General features: G+C 44.7%; 1 long non-coding RNA gene across 1 annotated transcript in view; it reads right to left on the bottom strand.

Annotated features, from left to right (window-relative positions):
* Positions 1–5,012: 5,012 nt before the first annotated feature.
* Positions 5,013–22,679, bottom strand: part of LOC143833787 (uncharacterized) — a 35,454-nt gene continuing 17,787 nt past the window's right edge. The window contains exons 2-5 of the long non-coding RNA XR_013229699.1: positions 9,656–9,708; positions 7,709–7,765; positions 5,823–5,936; positions 5,013–5,117 (exon numbers count right to left, since the gene is read on the bottom strand). This is a non-coding gene — a long non-coding RNA (uncharacterized LOC143833787). The remainder of the gene's footprint in view (positions 5,118–5,822; positions 5,937–7,708; positions 7,766–9,655; positions 9,709–22,679) is intronic.

Here is a 22,679-nt window from a genome sequence, read left to right as displayed (position 1 = left end):
TCCATGTGGCAGGAGGCAAAGGGAAGGTAGGGGGCCTCAGAAACCTTGAGGGGCCATCCCCACTAAACCCACTGGAAGACCCAAGCCAGCATTGGATCCTTGGCAGACAAAGTGGCCACATCAGCTGTGCTGACAGGCAGGTCTGGAAGAGTCTCCAGGAGCAGCACCTCAATGGCAGGCATTGCCTCAGCCTACCCCACCAACAAAGGCAAACAGCTGAGGCCATCAGGCCACCCCTGGCTGGTTCACCAGGGTAAAATTGTTGGCCTAAAGAAAAACAGGCCAGTGGAGGACCCGCGGGAAGATCATCTGAGGGATTCGTCTGCACAGGGAGAACATGCCAAGCAATGGCTTATGGTCAGTAGCAATTATAAAGGAGTGCCCGTAGAGGTAATTATGGAACTTGTGAAGAGCAGCAATGATGGCCAGAGCTTCCCAATTAATCTGGGCATAGTTGTGCTCTTCCACCATCAGTGTCCAGGAATAAAATGCGATGGGGGCTTCTGTGCCATCATCCATCACATGGGTGAGCATGCCCCCAATCCCATAGTGGGAAACATCACAAGCCAAGGTTACTAGCCGTGATTCCTTGAAATGGACAGGGGCCGAATCATAGGACAACAGCTGCTTAGATGCACAGAATGCACAGTTGTGGGCAGCAGTCCAGACCTACCCCATGTTTTTGTCCAAGAGGTTGTGCAAGGACTCCACCAGTGTGGCCTTCTCAGGAAGGAAGGCCTGATTAAAAAATTTAGGAACTCCAGGAAAGCCTGGAGCTCACCTTTGGACCTGGGGGTGGAAGTGTCATGGATTGCCCAGAGTTTGTCCTGGGTGGGGTGGGTGCCCTCAGTATCAGCTGCAAATCCCAGGAATTCCACCTTGGAAACTCCAAAGACACAATTTTCAGGTTTGACTTTCAACCCAGCAGAGTCAAATTGAGATAAAACCTCCTTCAACCAAGAACACAATTGAGCCCCTCATGTCCTAATAACAACCATGTCATCGGAATATGATACTACCCCAGGGATTCCCCAAAGGGTATCCTCCATAAAACTCTGAAAGATCCCTGGGGCAATGCTGACTGCAAACTGGAGCTTGTTGACCTTGAAGGCCCCATGGTAGTAACAATTGTTTGCATGGCTGCTGATGCCGTGTCCAATGACAGCTGCTGTTATGCCTGAGCTAAATTCAACTTGGTGAAAACACAGCCACTGTACAGGGGCACCAGGAATGGGAAATGCATGAGAGGGCAGTGATCTATTTATCATGCATTTATAATCACAAATGAGAATTTCCCATTGGCCTTGGCTGGCGTCACTATAGGTGTCTCCCATGTTGCACATGAAATAAGTTCAAACACCCACGGAGCTACTTGTATCTAATTCTGCATCAATTTTTTGGGCATTGGGTGAATGGCACCCTGCATGATTTGATGCGGATGAGCGGAACCCCAGGGTCTAAGGGCAAGGATACCAGAGGCCCCCTAAACTGGCCAAGCCCCCCACCAAACACTCTGGGGAATTGGCATATCAGGGCATCAAAAGTCCCTGTGCTTACCTGGTCCATGCCAGTGAGAGTGATGCCAAACCACTTGAGACCCAAGAGGCATGTGCAATGGCTGGGCACCATCACCAAGGGTAGCTCACCCAAAAACTCCTGGAACTGCACTGGGAAATTCCCTTGTCTGAGCATGGGGACTTGGTTCCTCTGAAAATCGGTCAAGTGACCCAGGAAACAGGAGAGCGTTGGTCCACTGGCAAACTGGATCTGCTGGAAGACAGCCTCGGTGATGATGGAGTGTGTGGAGCTGATCTCCATCCAGCAAGCAACACTATGGATGTGACCATCAAAACAACAGTCTTCCTTAGCTGTCCCTGCATGTTCTGGACCATCAGGATCTCTTCTTCACTCATATCAGTGTCTTCTGTTCCCAGCTCATGAGTCCCTTGCACTTCCATTTGATGACATCCTCGTTTTGTGAGCCAGGAGCACTTGGTGCAGCATGCCCATTCCATGTGGCCCCAGCAGCCACAAGCCCGGCATTGCATGTCCTGGAAACAACATGATTCCTGTTCATGCAAACCACCACAACTTGCACAGGGGGAACCTGATGGTAGGTCATGGCCATTCAGGTAAGTCATGGTGGGGATTGCCAGATATCTTAATACTGCATCGCAGTATTTGCTGGTTGGTGGGGGCTCGGGGGCACAAGTGAGGTGAACTACTCTTGCGCTTGCCTCAGCGACTTCTGCTCCCTGGATGACATCTGAGGTCATTTAGCTCAGTGGTCCCCAACCCCCGGTCCGGGGACCGGGACCGGTCCGTAGATCAGTCAGTACCGGTCTGCTGCTCCTCCTCGGAGGCTTTGCCGCCAGCTCACCTTTGGTCCTCTGCAGTGGCCACCATGGCTGGGGCTCCCCCCTCGGCATGGCACTGTGCAGCTGCTGCTGTCAGCAGCTCCAAGCGGGTGGCGGGAAGTCAGGGGTGCTAGCAGGGAAGCAAGCGGAGCAGGAGCTCAGGAAGCGGCGATGTCCCTCGGCAAAAGACTACCCCCCCCGGGCCTCAGTAAAATTTTCAAGCGTTGACTGGTCCCCGGTGATAAAAAGGTTGGGGACCACTGATTTAGATTATATAAATTTATCAATTATTTTCTTTATGCAAATAGCTAGAATTGATGTCAACATTTTATAGTCTAGATTTCGCAGACTGGTAGGTCTAAAAGAACTAATAAGAGTAAGGCCTTTAGAGAGTTTAGAATTACTGTAATTTTTCTTTCTATCCCAGAATTGCATAAATTATCTACTTCAAAAATATTATTAATGACATTTTAATAAAGGAATTTTTATGAGAAAATTTATTTTAAAATTCTGGGGTTAAGCCATTTGGTCCTGGTGCTTTATTTAATTTAATATTTTATGGTGTCAACCACTTCTTGTAAGTTTATTCTAGAAATTTTCTGTCTTCTTCTGTTAATTTTGGAATCCTTAGAGTATTTTTTAAAAAATGATTCTATTAACATCTGGGTTATTAGATTTAACTCCCAGCCTCATGGTCAGAGCTTCAGACAGCATGTTGGCTGCTTTACCACCCTGCTCCACAAGAGGCCCTATATGGGTTGGTTTGCTCTTCTGACTAGATCCTATTTTTGTTTGTGTTTTTCCAACTAGTATAAAATATCTTCACACACACAATACACAATACAAAACCTTTAATGGCATTCACAATACAAAATATACAATTGGTTCTGTAATAAAAGTCTAAAAAACTGTGGGGGAAGTTACAAAAGGCAAGGGTGCGGCAAATACAAAAAGATTAAGCCAGTTATGTTTACTTCTTTACCTTATGGGACATTACTATAGATAAAAACTTGGATACCCATTCAGTGCTCTCCGAGCAATTATCGGTAAGCAGCAATTCAAGAGCCCTGAGACATTAGGGAAGGGTAGAAGTGGGAAGATCAAGTCAGAATGTTTGTTGTTATACAACTCACATCACAGAATGATATGGCAAACTGAGTCTGGTTCTGTATGGCAATACCTGCAAATTCTTTCATTGTGGGGAATTCTCCTATACCTGCCTTCAACCATTGCAGAAGGAAATACATTTAGTCTGGCTAACATAAACGCTCTGCGGTTTGAAGGTATTATAAGGTTGGAAAAATAGTGTGCCATAGTGTTTGGGGTATAGGATAGACCAAAAGCTCGTGGGGAGCACGGTCCCCCTGCACCATCATAAATTATCTGGAGATCAATATCCAGGATTCTTCTTTACATAGTTTGAAAGATATGATCCTCTCCAGAGTTAGCTAGAGAATCAAGGTCAATGCCTATGGATTTAATTTTAGAGGCAATGGCCTGAGACCATTTCGAAGTATAATGGTCAGATGGAAGAAGTGCAAGGAGACTGTTTGGCGGAGGACTAAGGAAAAGATGGAGCCAGTATTTGATGGATAAAATGCAAGCACGTGATTCGATAGTGTGTAGACCCAGCTCGGCACATAGAGTCAAATAGGTTACCAAATTCGGTAAGACTAATATTCTGCAGGAAAAGGCCACAGACATACAGTCGGCTTCTTTATTCAGAGACTGGATCCATACAGGAATCCCAAAGAGCAGTCGAGGGATCACGGAGGCTTGAAAAACCCAAAGAGCCACAGGCACATATTGGTTGCCCTTCTGGAAGTGGAAGCGACAAATGGCCTGTGATTTATTCTTGGCCAAGGAAAGACCAGTATTACGGTAGGTAGACCATTTTAGGTTATGATGAAAAAGAAGCCCCAGATATCTGAAGGACTTAACCTGTTCAATCTTTTTTCCTGCAACTCTCCAAGTGGCATGCTTCCAAGATTTGGAAAATATTAAAATTTTGGTCTTATCAAAATTGATAACTAGGGAATTCAAATCACAGAAGGAGATGAATTTACGTAAAGCACGTTTAAGACCAATTTTTGTGACTGAGAGAACCACTGCATCATCAGCATATAATAATATAGGAGCCTCAGCTGATTTTAATTTGGGGGGATGTCCATCCACTGTAGCCAGATACAGAGGTAGATCGGCAAGGAACAAATTGAACAGGCTTGGGGCTAGTACACAACCCTGCTTTACACCTTTTGATACAGGAATTTTATGGGATAAAGTACCCGAACCATCTAATCTAATTTGGTAAAAATTAGAGGAATGTAATTTTTGAAGTAAAAAAAGGAGACGGTGTTCTATTCCCACCTTCTTTGGGATATCTTCAATATAACTCGTTGATAGCAACAGACTCATGCTGCACGGGGAGGGATGTTAATATTTTACGGTCCTCCATCTGTTGTTATGCTATTGTTCTAACTGTGATTTAATGAGTAATTTTAGGGGATTATATATGATATAATATAAAATAAATATAAATACATAATAAATTGCATATCTATTCATCAAACAATATAACTAAGAAGAATGAGGTAGTCATTTAAAAAATCAGGCACCATCTTCTCTTTGATCAGATTCCTCTTCCAATATTTATTCTCATTTGCAGAAATTCTTTAATGATTCTAGATAACGCTTTAGATCACTCAAGAAGTCATAGAGAGAAGGTTTTGTGTCATTGTTCGGCAACGTGCAGGAGTCAACCTGTCAAAAAATAAGAAAAAACTATCTGAAATCATGAAGTGTGAAATATAAGAGGATCACGTGGTTTGAATTAAGGATAAAAGTTGGAAGGAACCTGGGAAAGGAGATGCATATCACCAAATAATCTCAGTAATAAAACCTTTTTACACCTTTCCTGGATGCAGCAAATAATTCACTTTTGACCCCACAATCCCATAAGAGGTTTGATCATGACAATTTATCATTCTCCCCAGGTCCAGATTGGGAAATGCCTAGAGATTTTGGGGGTGAAGCGTGAGGAGAAAAGGGGTTGGGAGAAGGGAGGGACTTCTATGGGCTATAATGCTATAAAGACCACCTTCCAGGGTGGCCAGTTCCTCCAGGTGGACTGATTTCTGTTTTAATACCAGCATTAATTCCAGAAGATCTCCAGCCACTACCTGGAAGTTGGCAACCTTGCCCTCCTTCCAACTGACTCTCAGCTCCTCTGAAGATTCCAAGAGAAATATTTCTTCACAGTCCGTACAGGAAAACATGGGTGTGGATAGTTTGGGAGTACTGTGGGGTGATGATGAATTTTAGCTGGATCATGCCTTAATTGGGCTGGCTGCCACTAGAAAAGATTTATTTGGCCCATCTAGTTGGCACCCCCAACCGTTTCTGCACACAGTAAGTCTCTGTTCTGTTTTCATAGGCAAGTAATGCATGTTTCCCCTGGATACTCACATTCCCTTGCATCTGACGTGAAAGGTTCTGGAGTGTTGTCATGTTAGAGTCATTGCAATCAACCTTTTTCAGAGCTTTGCTGACTTGGCAGAATGTGTCTTGGTATGTCTCATTCTGTATAAAAAAGGTTAGAATTTGAATACAACATGACCTGTTGACCATGAGATTCAGACCAATTTTGTCCTTCTGCTATTGTCCTTGGTTATTCTTCAAGAAAGTAAGGAGAAAGGGCAAAGCTTATGCCGCAATAAAAGTGTCTGTCTTTAAGGGGCCTGAAGACTTTTTGTCATCTGATTACAGAAGGCTATCATGACTGCCCCTTGGAAATATATTCTTAAGAGTTCTGCAGAGTTGGTTAAGCGAATGTTTTCAGCAAAGCAAAGCTTTCAAAGCTCCAACTATCCCTGGGAAGGGTGCCTCGCTGTAAGTTGTGCAGCACAAGTAACAGCACCAGTTGTGCTCTGCTAAGACCCTGTGAATTCTTAAACTGGCTTTGGTGTTATGGGCCCCACCAGTCCTTAAGACAGGGCTATCTATATATCATTGCTGAAACACCTGCCCCTGAAGCCTCCAGCTGCTGAACCCTCTTCCTGCCCCTTTTCCTCTGTCATATATGCACAAAAGTACAAGTGTAGCAGAGACTGGACAGGGATCTGTATGCTCCCTGACAACCACCCTTTCCCCTTCCTGAGCATGGCTTAGATGGAAAAAGACAGATGCCCTTGGAAGGGCCACAAAGTGGCTGAATTTTGCTCTGCACTGCTCCCTTAGCTCTGTCCTCTCTCTTTAGTAGTTGTAGTTTAAAGGGGAAAGCCCCAGGAGACCCGCGCGTCAAGCTAAAAATGGGCCCAATCTTGGGTACTCTCATTTCAATTGGGGCTTATGTGGAGGAGTGGAGGCAGCAATCCTTGTGTGGAAACAGCCTGTCTACACTTGATGGTAGACAGGCTGTTTTAATGTTTTTTCACCTAACCTTTACACCGCTCTGCGGGAGCGGTATAAATAAAGCAACAAGGGGTGTGGGGGAGGGCTCGGTCCACCCCGCACTCTTCTACCCCGCACTCTTCCCCAGACCCCCCCTCACAAATCAACCCTGAGCTCCACTGCCGCTGCTTCCGCGCCCCCAAAAACCCAGCCACCCACCCTTCTCTACCCCACACTCTTTCCACACCGCCCCCCTCGCAACTCACCCCCCCACTCAGTGGACCCTTCCCCTCTTCCTTCCCCCCCTGCCCCATCGCCTTTTATTGCACCTACCTTCCTGCCTGCTTTCCTGCCTTCCTTCCTGCGTTCCCACCTTCCTCCATTTCTCTCTCTCCTTTCTGCCTCTCTCTCTCTGCCTCTTCCTTCCTTCCTTCCTTCCTTCCTTCCTTCCTTCCTTCCTTCCTTCCTTCCTTCCTTCCTTCCTTCCTTCCTTCCTTCCTTCCATACATCCACCCAGCCCTTAATCTTCTTTCTCACTCCCATCCATTCATTTCTCTTCTGCCTTTCTTTCTCCCATTCTTTCTTCCATCGCTTACTCTCCTTTCTCCCCTTCTCTCTCTCTCTCTCTCTCTCCCTCTCTCACTTTCTCTCTCTTTCTCCCTTTCTCTATGCCTGCCTGCCTGCCTGCCTGCCTGCAGGGGGAGACCTCCCGCACCCACCCACTGCCCTCTAGCACCCGCTGTATTTTTTATACAGCGGGCTTAATTTCTAGTTTATGTATAAAAGGGATCTTTTTCCTGGTTTTTCTCCACTCAATTGTGCACTCACTAGATTACAATATTACCCCACCCACCTCCAGCAGAAAAGTTATCAACAAATTAATGAACAGAGGAGATTTGTGCTTCATATTTGCTTTAGTCAACAGAAAACAACAGTTACCATGTCCTAAAGTGTGGGCTTACCATTTTGTCTGAAGCTGTAAAGTTAACCCATGGTAAATGCAAATTGCTGCATTTAATCTGTTTTAAGATAAAAAAGAGAGAGATTGGATAAGGAAGGGCCCTTCTGCCACAGAGATATCATGACCTGGTCAAATATACATTTCCATGCCCTTTACTGCCTTTTGATTTTTATGCAAATATGTATCCTTTATTTTAAAAAATGTCCTGGAGTATTGTCCTCCACTCAAAGCATGGCTTCTGTCCCATGGGGTGCATCTGCTTGGGTATGTGGCCAAATCACAGGTCCAAGGAAAATGGCTCCAGTGCATGAATGAGTCGAATGTAGACAATGGCTCAAAGTATAATACTGGCCTCCTATTGTCCACCTGCCAAAGGCATTTATGAACCGTAGACAACTCTGTCTTGCCCTCTTGCCCTGTGATTTCTACTGCAAATCCCCTGTGCTGGAACGAACCTCCCTTCAAGTATGTTCTGTTTTTTCTGTGCTGTGGCAGAGGATGGGAGCCCTGGATGGCTAGACAGTACTGTGGCCAAAGGGAGTTTCACTCTGTCCTCATTTCCACATTATCAATTAGTGCTCTGAGAACACCAAAAAAGTCTCAGGCAGTTTCAAACCCAGTTTGCTGCAGTTACCCAGAGTAACCCCAAATTAACCATCATTGTAAGTCTCCGATCACCATATAGACAGACAAGGAGATGAAGATTATGGTGGCTAGCCCTGTGAAGAGTCCGGTTGGAGGTGGCGGGGGGGGGGGGGGAAGCCATGCATGCCTGAGGTCTGCTCACTTTTAATAAAGGCAAATGAACATTTTTACTTTCACATAGTAGCTTAGTTGCATGCATGGAAACCGCTTTCTACAGGCTGTTCCTTCCAGTAATCAACAAAAACAAAAGCCTGTGAAATGGGGGTAAACAAATAGCAGATCAAATCCCACAAATTGGGCCTGCAAGAGCAGAAATTGAATAATATTGCCCTCCCTTTCCCTCTGGCATGGCCAAGCTTCTGTTATCCACAGAAAGGCTACCAGGGGAACAGAAGAGAGATGCCAGCCAGCTTTCCATGATCTTCACGGTCTTTCTCGTGCCTTTTTTTAAAAAAATAACTTTTTATTTTTGTTTTTTGAGAATTGTACAAATGAGATATATCTGTTATTTTCTTGAGTTACAGATTTTGGGATAACCCCACCATTATAATATTATTGTCTGGATATGTTTCTTCCTGATCTTGTTAAAGGTAAAGGTAAAGGTATCCCCTGTGCAAGCACCGAGTCATGTCTGACCCTTGGGGTGACGCCCTCCAGCGTTTTCATGGCAGACTCAATACGGGGTGGTTTGCCAGTGCCTTCCCCAGTCGTTATCGTTCACCCCCCAGCAAGCTGGGTACTCATTTTACCGACCTCGGAAGGATGGAAGGCTGAGTCAACCTTGAGCCGGCTGCTGGGATTGAACTCCCAGCCTCATGGGCAAAGCTTTCAGACGGCTGCCTTACCACTCTGCGCCACAAGAGGCTCTTTTTCCTGATCTTGTTACAAGGGGATTTTTCCAGGTTTAATCATCTCTAATCTGGATGCACATATTGATCATTTTTCTTTCTGTTCTTTTGGGGAAGATGGCTAGAAGACCTTTTCATCCTCACAGAAAGGCTACCAGGGAAACAGAGAAGAGATGCCAGCCAGCTTTCAATCTTCACGGTCTTTCTTGTGGCTTACTTGAATCTTGCTCATGGGGCCCCTAAGACTTTTGTGGAGTTCTCAAGAGATGATATGGGAAGAGGGAGTGGGAAAGATCAGTACAGTGAACTCAAAGGACTGCACATTGCGATAAAAGAAGTTGGCCCCATAATGACCAGTGGTCTCCTTGCATTCTTGACAAATATGACACAAGTAAGGAGTTTGACCGCAGTTCACTACAACAACCCAGCAATAAAAATACAAAGATTCAACTTACCTTGTTTATAATGACTTTCATTTCTGGTCCATGCTGACACGTCTTCACTGGCACTGAAGTGGTGTAAAGAACCAAACAACTGAGCACCAAAAAGCCTTTCAGAAACATGACTGCGCTCTGTTGACTGTTAACAATTACGGACTGGATCCTGATTGTTTGTTGCTCATTTGCAAACCGATTATTTATATTGTGCGCCAGAGGAAAAAGAGAGGTGACGTCAAGATAGTGGTGTTGTCTTCCCCCACTCCTCTGAAAATCAAAAAGCCACATCTCTCTCAACATCCTCCTGATGAGTTAAAGTGTAAAACTCCTCATGTCCCCTGAAGACAAAATGAGTAATTGTTGCTTCTTGATGGATAGGGGGAAATTTTAAGCTGGTCCTGATGGGGTTCTAAATGCAGGTGCAGTTTTTTCCTTTTGGTCCAGGCCTGGTTAAACATGACAGCAGCTGATCCACAAGGTATCATCCACAAGGCATTGCTTTTCATAGAATCATAGAGTTGGAAGGGGCCATAAAGGCCATCTATTGCAACCCCCTGCTCAACGCAGGATCAGCCCAAAGCATCCAAGAAAAGTGTGTATCCAACCTTTGCTTGAAGACTGCTAGTGAGGGGGACCTCACCACCTCTTTAGGCAGCCTATTCCACTGCTGAACTACTCTGACTGTGAAATTTTTTTTCCTGATATTTAGCCTATATTGTTGTACCTGAAGTTTAAACCCATTACTGCACGTCCTTTCCTCTGCAGCCAACGGGAACAGCATCCTGCCCTCCTCCAAGTGACAACCTTTCAAATACTTAAAGAGGGCTATCATGTCCCCTCTCAGCCTCATTTTCCCCAGGCTGAACATTCCCAAGTCCCTCAACCTATCTTCATAGGGCTTGGTCCCTTGGCCCCAGATCATCCTCATCGCTCTCCTCTGTACCCTTTCAATTTTATCTACATCCTTCTTGAAGTGAGGCCTCCAGAACTGCACACAGTACACCAGGTGTGGTCTGACAAGTGGTCCCCAACCTTTTTATCACCGGGGACCACTCAACACTTGACAACTTTACTGAGGCCCGGTGGGGAGGGTAGTTTACTCTCAACCACTGCCCTAACACTCTCTGATCGCTATGGTAATGTTTAAACATCCCTTCAAAATAAGATACAGACACGCCACAACAATGAACATAAGGAACATTTTATTTTCATGGAAATTTTAACTCATGACAATGACAAATCAACGGGAATCCTGAGCTTGTTTCTCTGCAATGAGATAGTCCCATCTGGGAGTGATGGGAGACAATGACACCCGAAGTGTGTTGTAAAGGGCCAGGGGGGGGGAAGGCATCCTTCGGGCCCACCTCCAATTAGTCGATGGACCACATGTGGTCTGCAGCCCACAGGTTGGTGATCGCTACTGTATACAATGGGACTATGACATCTTGTGATTTTGATGTGATGCTCCTGTTGATACAGCCCAAAATGGCATTCACCTTTTTTACCGCTGCATCACACTGCCTGCTCATGTTTAGCTTACAATCCACAAGTACCCCAAGGTCTTGTTCACACACAGTATTACCTAGAAGCGTATCCCCCATCCAGTAGGCATGCTTTTCATTTTTCTGACCCAGATGCAGAACTTTACACTTACCTTTATTAAATTGCATCTTGTTCTCATTTGCCCATTTTTCCATTGTAGTCAGATCTCGTTGAACTTGTTGAACTTTGCCTGACATCTTCCTTGAATGGGCCTCGATTGCTATGCATGCATGTCTACTTTGCCATTTTGCCTGCCACTTGGGCTATAGGTCCATGGGGGTCCTAAAAGTGTACTGTTTCTGTTGAGGGCATATTTTAAAGGAGATAGCAGAATACATAAGATGCTCTTCCTTAGTCACCAAAAGGAACAAACAACCAAATTATCATGGAGATGGTTTATTAATACTGGCATTAATTGAGTTGTCATCATGTTATCTCAGAGAAAGGGGACCCACAAAGAACTGCGTGTGTGTGTGTGTGTATGTGTGTGTGTGCATGTTTGGGGTGAATCTAGCATAAGGTGACCAGATTGTCCCACTTTTGGAGGGACATCTAGAGGTACCTGGAAAATTGTACTTATGTCGAAATTAAAAAATATATATATTACAATACTATTTTTGCGTTTTATGAAACTTTTTGTTGCTCCATATAGACCAAATTTTTAATCAAGAACACTCCTCCCCCCCGGTCAATGGTGTCCCGCTTTACCAATGTTAAAATTTGGTAGTGTGGAGGTAGTGTGGTATAAGAGAGTACTGGACTAGGATCTGAGAAATTCAAGTTTGAGCTCTGCCTTGGAAGCTTCCTAGTGGATAATAATTCAGGGATGAAGACTTGCATAAAGCTAAATGTGGCTGACTTGATGATGGTTGACTTCAAAACTGAACTTCTTTATTCAGAGCATCATGCTTAGTATCACAGGAGGAACTCTGGGGTTGGCTCCTCTTCCATCCAGCAATCTTCTGAAATGAGGAAAAAGTTGGTGGTGGAGACTGCTAGCTCCACCCTCTGCTGAGTAGGCCTTTGTCCTACAAAAGGTTCTTGCTTGCCAGAGGAAGGCAGTGCTTGGTGGAGCTGGGAGAAGGAGAGCATTATCGCAGAGCTGACCCAGGAGCTGACTGCTAGCTCCATTTTCTGCTGAGTAGGCCTTTGTTCTATACAAGGCTCTTGATTGCCAGAGGCATGCACCGAAGACATGCGCAATACAAACAAAACCCAAAAGACTCTTGGGTTCCGGATTAAGTCATAATACTCTGTAAGGAGCCAACAGCAAGAGCTAAAGGACTCTTGGCTGTTGGCTTTTCGCCTGAGGATCAAGCCGAAGGTTTCACTGAATTGTAGGACTGTTTGTGGAGCAGTTCAGATGAATCAAAGTGGCATGAAGACTGAAGAAGATTGCGTAGTGACATGTACTATCTGCAGAATGTTTGTCTTTTTACCTCAGGAGGACAATTTTTACAAATGCAACAAGTGCAAATTAGTGGCTTTGCTGGAGGAGAAGGTCTGGGGATTGGATAAATGATTGATTACACTGCAGGAGGAGAGAAATCTATCAAAACAAAACCAGGAACACCTAATACAGGAGGGTAATAATTGGAAGAATGTTACACATAGGAGTAGAAGAATAAGGAGAAGGTCTGACCCACTGATGCTCAGCGATCGGTTCCAAGGTCTGCCTGAAGAGGTTGATTCAGGAACACAGGAGCATGTGCAATCCCCCATGAAGAGGTGGGCAAATGTTGTCCCCATCTTCAAGAAAGCGAAAAAGGAGAATCCAGGTAATTATCGACCAGTCAGCTTGACATTTGTAGCTGGCAACATTTTGGAACAAATAATCAAACACTTGGCCCTTGAGCAGCGGGAACTGAGAGCTGTGATTTCTAAGACTCAGCACAGGTTTCGCAAGAACAAGTCATGTCAGACCAACCATATCTCTTTTTTCGAGAAAGTGACTACCTTGCTGGATCAGGGGAATGCTGTGGACATAGTTTATCTGGATTTCAGTAAAGCTTTTGATAAGGTTCCACGTGATATTCTTGTTCACAAGTTGGTAAAATGTGGTATGGATCCTAATTCTGTCAGGTGGATCAATAACTGGTTGACAAACTGTACCCAGAGAGTACTTGTTAATGGTTCAGCATCTTCTTGGAAAAGAGTGACAAGTGGAGTACCCCAAGGATCTGTCCTGGGGCCTGTGTTGTTCAACATATTTATAAATTATTTTGATGAGGAAATAGAGGGAATACTTATTAAATTTGCAGATGACACTAAACTGGGAGGGGTAGCAAACAACTGAAGACAGCAACAGAATACAGGATGATCTTGATAGGCTCGAGAAGTGGGCTAAGAGGACTTGAAAAGAGCAAACGTTATTCCGATCTTCAAAAAAGGGAGGAAGGATGACCCGGGAAACTACAGACCAGTGAGTCTGACCTCTGTTGTGGGGAAGATAATGGAGCAGATATTAAAGGGAGCGATCTGCAAACATCTGGAGGACAATTTGGTGATCCAAGGAAGTCAGCATGGATTTGTCTCCAACAGGTCCTGCCAGACCAACCTAGTTTCCTTTTTTGACCAAGTAACAGGTTTGCTGGATCGGGGAAATTTGGTTGATGTCATTTACTTGGATTTTAGTAAAGCTTTTGACAAGGTTCCCCATGATGTTCTGATGGATAAGTTGAAGGACTGCAATCTGGATTTTCAGATCGTTAGGTGGATAGGGAATTGGTTAGAGAACCGCACTCAAAGAGTTGTTGTCAATAGTGTTTCATCAGACTGGAGAGAGGTGAGTAGTGGGGTACCTCAGGGTTTGGTGCTCGGCCCGGTACTTTTTAACATATTTATTAATGATCTAGATGAGGGGGTGGAGGGACTACTCATCAAGTTTGCAGATGACACCAAATTGGGAGGACTGGCAAATACTCCGGAAGATAGAGACAGAGTTCAACGAGATCTGAACACAATGGGAAAATGGGCAAATGAGAACAAGATGCAATTTAATAAAGATAAGTGTAATGTTCTGCATCTGGAAAAATGAAAAGCATGCCTACTGGATGGGGGATATGCTTCTAGGTAGCACTGTGTGTGAACGAGACCTTGGGGTACTTGTGGATTGTAAACTAAACATGAGCAGGCAGTGTGATGCAGCGGTAAAAAAGGCAAATGCCATTTTGGGCTGTATCAACAGAGGCATCACATCAAAATCACAAGATGTCATAGTCCCATTGTATACGGCGCTGGTCAGACCACACCTGGAGTACTGTGTGCAGTTCTGGAGGCCTCACTTCAAGAAGGACATCGATAAAATTGAAAGGGTACAGAGGAGAGCGACGAAGATGATCTGGGGCCAAGGGACCAAGCCCTATGAAGATAGGTTGAGGGACTTGGGAATGTTCAGCCTGGAGAAAAGGAGGTTGAGAGGGGACATGATAGCCCTCTTTAAGTATTTGAAAGGTTGTCACTTAGAGGAGGGCAGGATGCTGTTTCTGCTGGCTGCAGAGGACCGTTTATGCACTGAGAACTTCACTGCCCCACCTCTTGTGCAGGAGCACAAATAGGGGGTGGATGAGACACAATGGGCCACATGCTCCCCTATGTGGGTGCAGGAAGTGGTGGGGCAACCTGCCATGACTAAAACTCCAGCCTGCAGCCTGGCATGAAACCTCTAGTGCATAAACGGTCGAGGAGAGGACACACAGTAATGGGTTTAAACTTCAAGTACAACGATATAGGCTAGATATCAGGAAAAAGTTTTTCACAGTCAGAGTAGTTCAGCAGTGGAATAGGCTGCCTAAGGAGGTGGTGAGCGCCCCCTCACTGGAAGTCTTCAAGCAAAGGTTGGATACACACTTTTCTTGGATGCTTTAGGATGCTTAGGGCTAATCCTGCGTTGAGCAGGGGGTTGGACTAGATGGCCTGTATGACCCCTTCCAACTCTATGATTCTATGATTCTAAACTGAATAAAATGAAGTTCAATAGGTACAAATGTAAAGTTCTGCATTTAGGTAGGAAAAACCAATACACCAATATAAGATGGAGGAGACTTGTCTTGACAGTAGCATGTGTGAAAAGGATCTAGGAGTCTTAGTAGACCATACATTGAACATGAGTCAACGGTGTGACTTGGTGGCTAAGAAGGCAAATGGGATTTTGGGCTGTATCAAATGGAATATCATGTCCAGGTCACGGGAGGTGATGGTACCGCTTTACTCTGCTCTGGTTCGGCCTCACTCGGAGTACTGTGTTCAATTTTGGGCACCCCAGTTGAAGAGGGATGTTGACAAACTGGAACGTGTCCAGAGGTGGGCAACAAAGATGGGGAGGGGTTTGGAGACCAAGACATATGAAGAAAGGTTGAGGGAGCTTGGTCTGTTTAGCCTAGAGAGGAGATGACTGAGAGGGGATCTGATAACCATCTTCAAGTATTTAAAAGGGTGCCATATGGAGGGTGGAGCAGAATTATTCTCTCTTGCCCCAGAGGGACAGACCAGAACGAATGGGATGAAATTAATTCAAAAGAAATTCCATCTAAACATCCGAAAGAAGTTCCTGACAGTTCGAGCGGTTTCTCAGTGGAACAGGCTTCTTCGGGGGGGGGGGGGGTTCTCCATATTTGGAAATTTTTAAACAGAGGCTAGATAGCCATCTGATGGAGAGGCTGATTCTTTGAAGGCAAAGGGGTGGCAGGTTACAGTAGATGAGCGATTGAGATGTGAGTGTCCTGTATGGTGCAGGGGGTTGGACTAGATGACCCACGAGGTCCCTTCCAACTCTATGATTCTATGATTCTATGAGAGCTGACTCCTTATTAAGCCCTTCCTCGCCAAGGGCTACCTTCCTGATTGGGGTAAACTACCATGGTCAGCCATTCCTGGCCAAGGGCCAATCAGATAGTGGGTGAGTATTCAGTTTGGACATTATTAAGGTTTACTGATGATGTATATTTACTCTTGAATAATACACTTGAATAAATAAGTATTGTTACATTTCAATGAATAACTATATGTTTGATTATACTTACCTTTAATCGTGGATTGGTTTTAGAACCTAATGTTCAGAACATGTGGAAATAATGTTTGTGCCATCGATATTGTGTTTTGATGTTTTAAGTTTTTCTGTATAAAGAACAGACTGCTGGAGAAAGTGTCCTTTTTGGAAAATGGGGATTTCAGCTAACAGCTATAACATCTACATCTGTTGATTTGCTGTGTATCAAATATGCAAGTTTTACCTTTGTCCCATATTCCATCAGGTTATTTAACCAATCTGTAATATCTGGTAATAATTCTTTTTCCATCTTGATGCATACAGAATCTTAGCAGCTGTTATAATATATTTAACAAGCTCATTATAAGTTTTAATATTATTTGTTACCATATGTGATAACATATTTTGGATCTAGCACAAATTTTACTTTCAATATTTTTTCCATATCATCATAAATCATGACCCAATATTATCTTGTCTTCTGACAAGTCCATGACATGTGATAGAATTATGCATTTACTAGATTTAAAGTCCCTTGTACTTGTAAATACAACAGGCGCTAGAAAGGGTAGATGGGAGAGTGTCTTGTCTGGTGTGTTTGTGGCAGGGGTATTGTAGGTATTTGGGCAGAAGGGATGGGAGAGGTTTAGGGAAGTATAGAGATAGTAGGGGGGAGTGTGCAGTAGTGGTTTGTGAAGGAGGGATTAAATCGTTTTTTGTGTAGAAAAGGTAGTGAAGAGGAAGGGTTGGAGGGGGAAAATCATACTGAGTTAGCTGGGCTTCTTTGGAGATGGTCTGATGATGTGTTCTGTTGTGTTTTGTTTTCCAGTGGTATTGTCCAGTCATGCTGGAGGGAGTGGCATGTGTGGAGGTCCCAGAAGAGCAGAGTTGGATGGTGATAGTAGGGAACGACTTTGGAGGCATCAGAGTGTAATAACAATAAATAATGAATTAAAGACAAACAGGTAGAAATGTGGTTTGTAAGCAAAAATTCTTTATTGACATACAGTGGAACCGGGTTTAAGCTGCCAAGTGCCATAGAGGAGTGTTGTGTTGGGAATGGGTAGTTTAGGTGAACTGGTTTTGAGAGATGAATGTGTTGTCTGCAGAATGGCATGGTGTTGTTGGTGAGGAGTGGCTGTTATTGAGGGGAGGTGGGATGGTCAGGGGAGAGTTCGAGAGAGCTTAGATGTGCATGTTGTTGATGTGCCTGGTGGTGTGCTGTTTGTAGTAGGATTTCCTGGAAGACAATGTTTTTTGTAAAAATGCGGTCTGAAGTAGGTATTAGCATAACCGGGGCCTCCTGGAAGTTTCCCCATCCTCAAAAGTTGATAAGTTGACAGGGGCTGATCCAGGCTGATTTCTGCTCTCTTTCCCCCTATTATTGCTCTACACAAATCTGCCATATATCTCTCTGTCTCTGTCTATCTCTCGGTATATAACTTTTTTAAATGGCTGGAATTCCCAATTTTTTTCCACACTGCTTTTTAAGGCCTCTGTGCCCTACATATACCATGCATAAGTAAAACAAAAGCAAAAAAACATTGCATACATTGAATGGGGACAGTTCGATATGAGAAAGACAAAAGGGAGAAGCAAATTTGAAATTGGATTTTTGGGGGGTGGAAGTCAAAACAGTGGGGCTACAAAATTTGGTAGCAACCCTAACCACATACACTATGCGTCTCCTGCTTCATCAGAGAGGGAGAGTAGTATCTTTTTTCCTGTGGTTAATTTGCAAAGTCATATTTGTCTATATCCCTGAGTATGTAGAAACCCTCTGTGAGCTGTTTGATTTTGCTGTTTTCATGACTGGTGCAAAATACCTTGTCTCTGATTATCTGGGTACACACACACACACACACACAGGAATTGGAGAGAAAAAATGAGGTGAAAAACAGCTGGATCAAAAGGTCCTGACATGCAAGGAAGATTGTGTTAATTTTGAGTACATCTGAACGTTACAAAATAAGGTCATACCCTATTCTTGTTGTGCTTCTTTTTGACACTTGCTGTTTGCAGCTTGTTTCTCTATTCTACGTAGGTCTATGTATGCCCACTGAGGATTTGCCACATGTATCTGGTGATGGGCTTTATGTCACTGAGATCTTATGCTAAAATGAACACTCATGTGCTTTGAAAGGGTGGAGGAGAAGGACCCTCCCGGAGAGGCCCTGCCAGCGGCAGCGCCCTATCTGCTCTGCAGAGGCGGCAAACGGGCCTCACAGGGCGAAGGGAGCCACCCTCCCCCCCGCAGCGGCGACGCACTGGCATAGTCCCTTGGGCCTCAAAGCGCTGTCGCAGGCTCAGCGAGGTAGAAACAAGGCTTTGTGGGTGGCGGGACGCTGGAAAGTTCCCCCCCCCCAGGCCCCAACACCCCAACTAGTAAAGCGGCATCAGAGAAGGCAACGGGACCAGCGGAGGCCACCCGCCGCCCCTGCGGCGCAGATGGGGAGAGCATAAGAACACTCATGGGCTTTGAAAGGGGGGAAGGGATTAGGTTGAAAGTTTAAAGGATTAGGCTTGCATTGAACATCAATTTCTCAGTTATCACAAATCATTTTCAGAAACTCATTTGCACATTTGCAGCAGTCTTAGTGTTTCCGGCACAGAGGCATTACAGAAGATGGGCTGAAAGACTAAATTCTCAAGAACCATGCCCAAACATTTTCACTGCAGTATCTGTTGTGGTTTCTTAGAAGGCGATGCCGTAAAAGTGCTACACTCAATATGCCAACAAATTTGGAAAACTCAACAATGGCCACGGGATTAGAAAAGCTCAGTTTACATTCCAATCCCAAAGAAGGGTAATGCCAAAGAATGTTCAAACTACCGCACCATTGCACTCATTTCTCATGCTAGCAAAGTTATGCTCAAAATCCTACAAGCTAGGCTCCAGCAATATGTGGACTGAGAACTTCCAGAAGTACAGGCAGGATTTCAAAGAGGCAGAGGAACTAGAGATCCAACTGCCAACATACGCTGGATCATGGAGAAAGCTAGGGAGTTCCAGAAGAACATCTACTGCTGCTTCAATGACTATGCTAAAGCCTTTAATTGTGTGGAGCACAACAAATTGTGGCAAGTTCTTAAAGAGATGGGAATACCAGAGCATCTTATTTGTCTCTTGAGAAACTTATATGCAGGTCAAGAAGCAACAGTGAGAACTGAACATGGAATTGAGAAAGGAGAAAGGAGTTCGGCAAGGCTGTATACTGTCGCCTTGCCTATTTAACTTGTATGCAGAGCACATCATGAGAAAGGCGGGATTAGAGGAATCACAAATTGGGAAATATCAACAACCTCAGATATGCAGATGATACCACTCTAATGGCAGAAAGTGAAGAGGAACTAAAGAGCCTGTTGATGCGGGTGAAGGAGGAGAATGCAAAAGTTGGCTTGAAAATCAACATCAAGAAAACGAAGATCATGGCATCTGGCCCTCTCAATTCCTGGCAGATAGATGGGGAAGAAATGGAGATAGTGACAGATTTTATTTTCCTGGGCTCCAAGATCACTGCAGATGGGGACTGCAGCAAAGAAATTAAAGACGCTTGCTCCTGGGGAGGAAAGCTATGGCAAATCTAGACAGCATCCTAAAAAGCAGAGACATCACCCTGCCAACAAAAGTGTGTTTAGTCAAGGCTATGGTCTTCCCAGTTGCAATGTATTCTGTGAAAGTTGGACCATAAGGAAGGACGAGCGTCAAAGAATTGAGGCTTTTGAACTCTGGTGCTGGAGAAGACTCTTGCGAGTCCCTTGGACTGCAAGGCGAACAAACCGGTCAGTCCTAGAGGAGATCAGCCCTGACTGCTCCTTAGAAGGCCAGATTCTGAAGATGAAACTCAAATACTTTGGCCACCTCATGAGAAGGAAGGACTCCCTGGAGAAGAGCCTAATGCTGGGAGCGATCGAGGGCAAAAGAAGAAGGGGACGACAGAGAATGAAGTGGCTGGATGGAGTCACTGAAGCAGTAGGTGCAAACTTAAATGGACTCCGGGGAATGGTAGAGGACAGGAAGGCCTGGAGGATCATTGTCCATGGGGTCGCGATGGGTCGGACACGACTTCGCAACTAACAACAGCAATCTGTTTTGGTTAAAGTAGTAGTAGTAGTAGTAGGAGGAGTAATACCAGCAGTTAATTTCTAAAACTATCACCTTGCCAGTCAGTGCCAGGGTGCCACTGAACCCCTTCACCATAACCAGTTCTGTCCCAAACTATCAGCTTCTGCCCCACCCCAGTCCTAAGCATTTCCCTACACCTCTGAAGTCTACACTACCAAAGTGGTTCTTCCACATGGAATTATGTGTCAGCTGAAAACCTGAAGAAAAAAGAAGGAAGAAAATCCTCCCCTATATGCCAGCAGCTCTTCCCTCCTACCTGCATCCCACTAGCCTGAACACCCCCTTTGTTGGACACTACTATCCGTGTCCTCCTTATTTGAAGATATGGCAGACTGTGAATTCTAATGCACTGCATGCCAGCCACATGTTTGGCAATTGCATGGCTCAGAAAGGAGCTCAGGCCTGTAGTCACATTGGCACAAAAAGGGGCCAGGCCCTATCAAAACTAGTCATGCTCCTCCAATCAGCACTCACAGTTGGTTTGAAACCTGTCACAAGTATTTCAAGTGTAAGTAAAGGAAGGAGCTGAGGAGAAAAGGTGTTAATTCTGTCTAAACGTGAATTCTCTATGCAGTTGACTAGAAGAGGGGTAGCAGTTAGCAGGGTTTGACAAAAACTGATGCTTTCCAAAAATCTGGGGGAGGGGGAGATAAAATCATGTTGAAGTAAAGAGGCTTGATTCAGGAAATGCCTGGTCAGGGCTGATTCATTGCCGAAGTGATGTCAGCAAGAGTGTGCAACTTTTTTTATTGATAATTGTTTTGGTTCCGGTTTATTAGTCCCCCATATTTCAGGATTTCTGAAAAATCCCTGCTCCAAATACCATACTGGTATTTAGATCCAGGATTTTTTTTACTGTTGAACTTTTCTTACTATAAGACATTCTTCCTAATATTCAGTCGGTACCCCTCTGCCTGGAATTTAAACACATTATTGCCAGTCCTATTCTCTGCTGCTAGCAGGAACTGTTTGTGGCCCTCCTCTAAGTAAGTGTATTTCCAATGCTTAGAGAGTAGCTATGTCCTCTCTCAACTTCCACTCCTCCAGACTGAACCTTCCCCAGTCCCTCAGCCTTTGCACATAGGGCTTGCTCTCTAGGCCCCATATCATCCTTGTTACTCTCTTCTGCACCCACTCTGTTCTCTCCACACCCTTTTCGAAGTGAGGCCTCCAGAAGGGCAGACATAGTCCAGTTGAAATGTGATGAATAACAGGACTATGACATCTTGCAATGTGTGTTTTATTATTGCTCTTGTACTGTGCTGGATGGCTGTCTTCTCAGTGGGTCAGTCTAGATCTTCTCAAGAGATCCTGAGCAGTGGCATCTGGTTATAACCATTCCATCATTGGCCGAAGCCAAGATATATTAGGGTTGAGCCCTTCAGCACCTGAAACGGCTGGTCTCTCCTGGCACAGTGAGCGTTGCGCCACGGGGGGGAGGGGGAGGGGAGGGGAGGTACGGCCGTCAGCGTGCTGACGGGCGCACACACACAGGCGCGGAGCACTGTGCCTGCGTGTGTGCGCCCACCTGTGCGCTGACACTCACGCCTCCCCTCCCCTTCCCATGGTGCAGCGCTTGCTGCGCCGGGAGAGACCGGCCGCTTCAGGCACCAAAGCGCCCAACCCTAAAAGAAATCATTCCTCATCACAGTCATTATCTGAATTCTAATCTGAATAGAAATAGATGCCAGCAATTTAAAAGCGGTAGTTTATGTTCCCAGCAACATGATAATGGGTGGTGTATATGTGATGTACCCTCCAACCACAGCTTATAGATCTGTTGTATTGTTAATAACTGGAACCCTCTTTGCTTTGAGGGGCAGGTTGTCTGAAAACACCCATCAACATGGCTTGTACCCTGACATTGCATTGCTCTGCATCACACCCCTGTGCTGGAAATGAACAAAGTTTGAAATTACTCCTGGATTCATACACAGAGACAGAAAGGTAACCATTAATCCCTGATTGGAAAAATAATGAGAGGTTAAAGCAGATCACTGTTTTCTGTATATTAAAAAAAGAGAAGTATTTCATTAAGAAATTAAAGTATTCTATCCTGTGTTGGCAACCTGAAAACTGCATACAACCAATTCATGCCTGCAGGTAGAATTTTTTTTTATAGGGGAGAGGGGTACAAATGAGTGCATGAGTAATCTGACATCATCATTTATTTTCTTCACTCTATTTCAACATGATTTTATCCTCCCTCCCTCTGGTTTTTTTGAAAGCATCTCAGTACATAGATTAGGTCCATCACTCTTGCCAATGACCTCTTTAATAAAAGCTCATTTTGATTTAAGTTCAAGAAAGAAAATAGATGATCTAACTTTGTGATAACATGGTGGGATAACAAGGGTAAATAAGGGAATGGGAAAGAAGTAAAAAAA

Source organism: Paroedura picta, chromosome 3 (genome assembly GCF_049243985.1).
Source record: "Paroedura picta isolate Pp20150507F chromosome 3, Ppicta_v3.0, whole genome shotgun sequence".
NCBI lineage: Eukaryota > Metazoa > Chordata > Lepidosauria > Squamata > Gekkonidae > Paroedura > Paroedura picta.
This window is presented reverse-complemented; position numbering and strand designations above follow the sequence as displayed.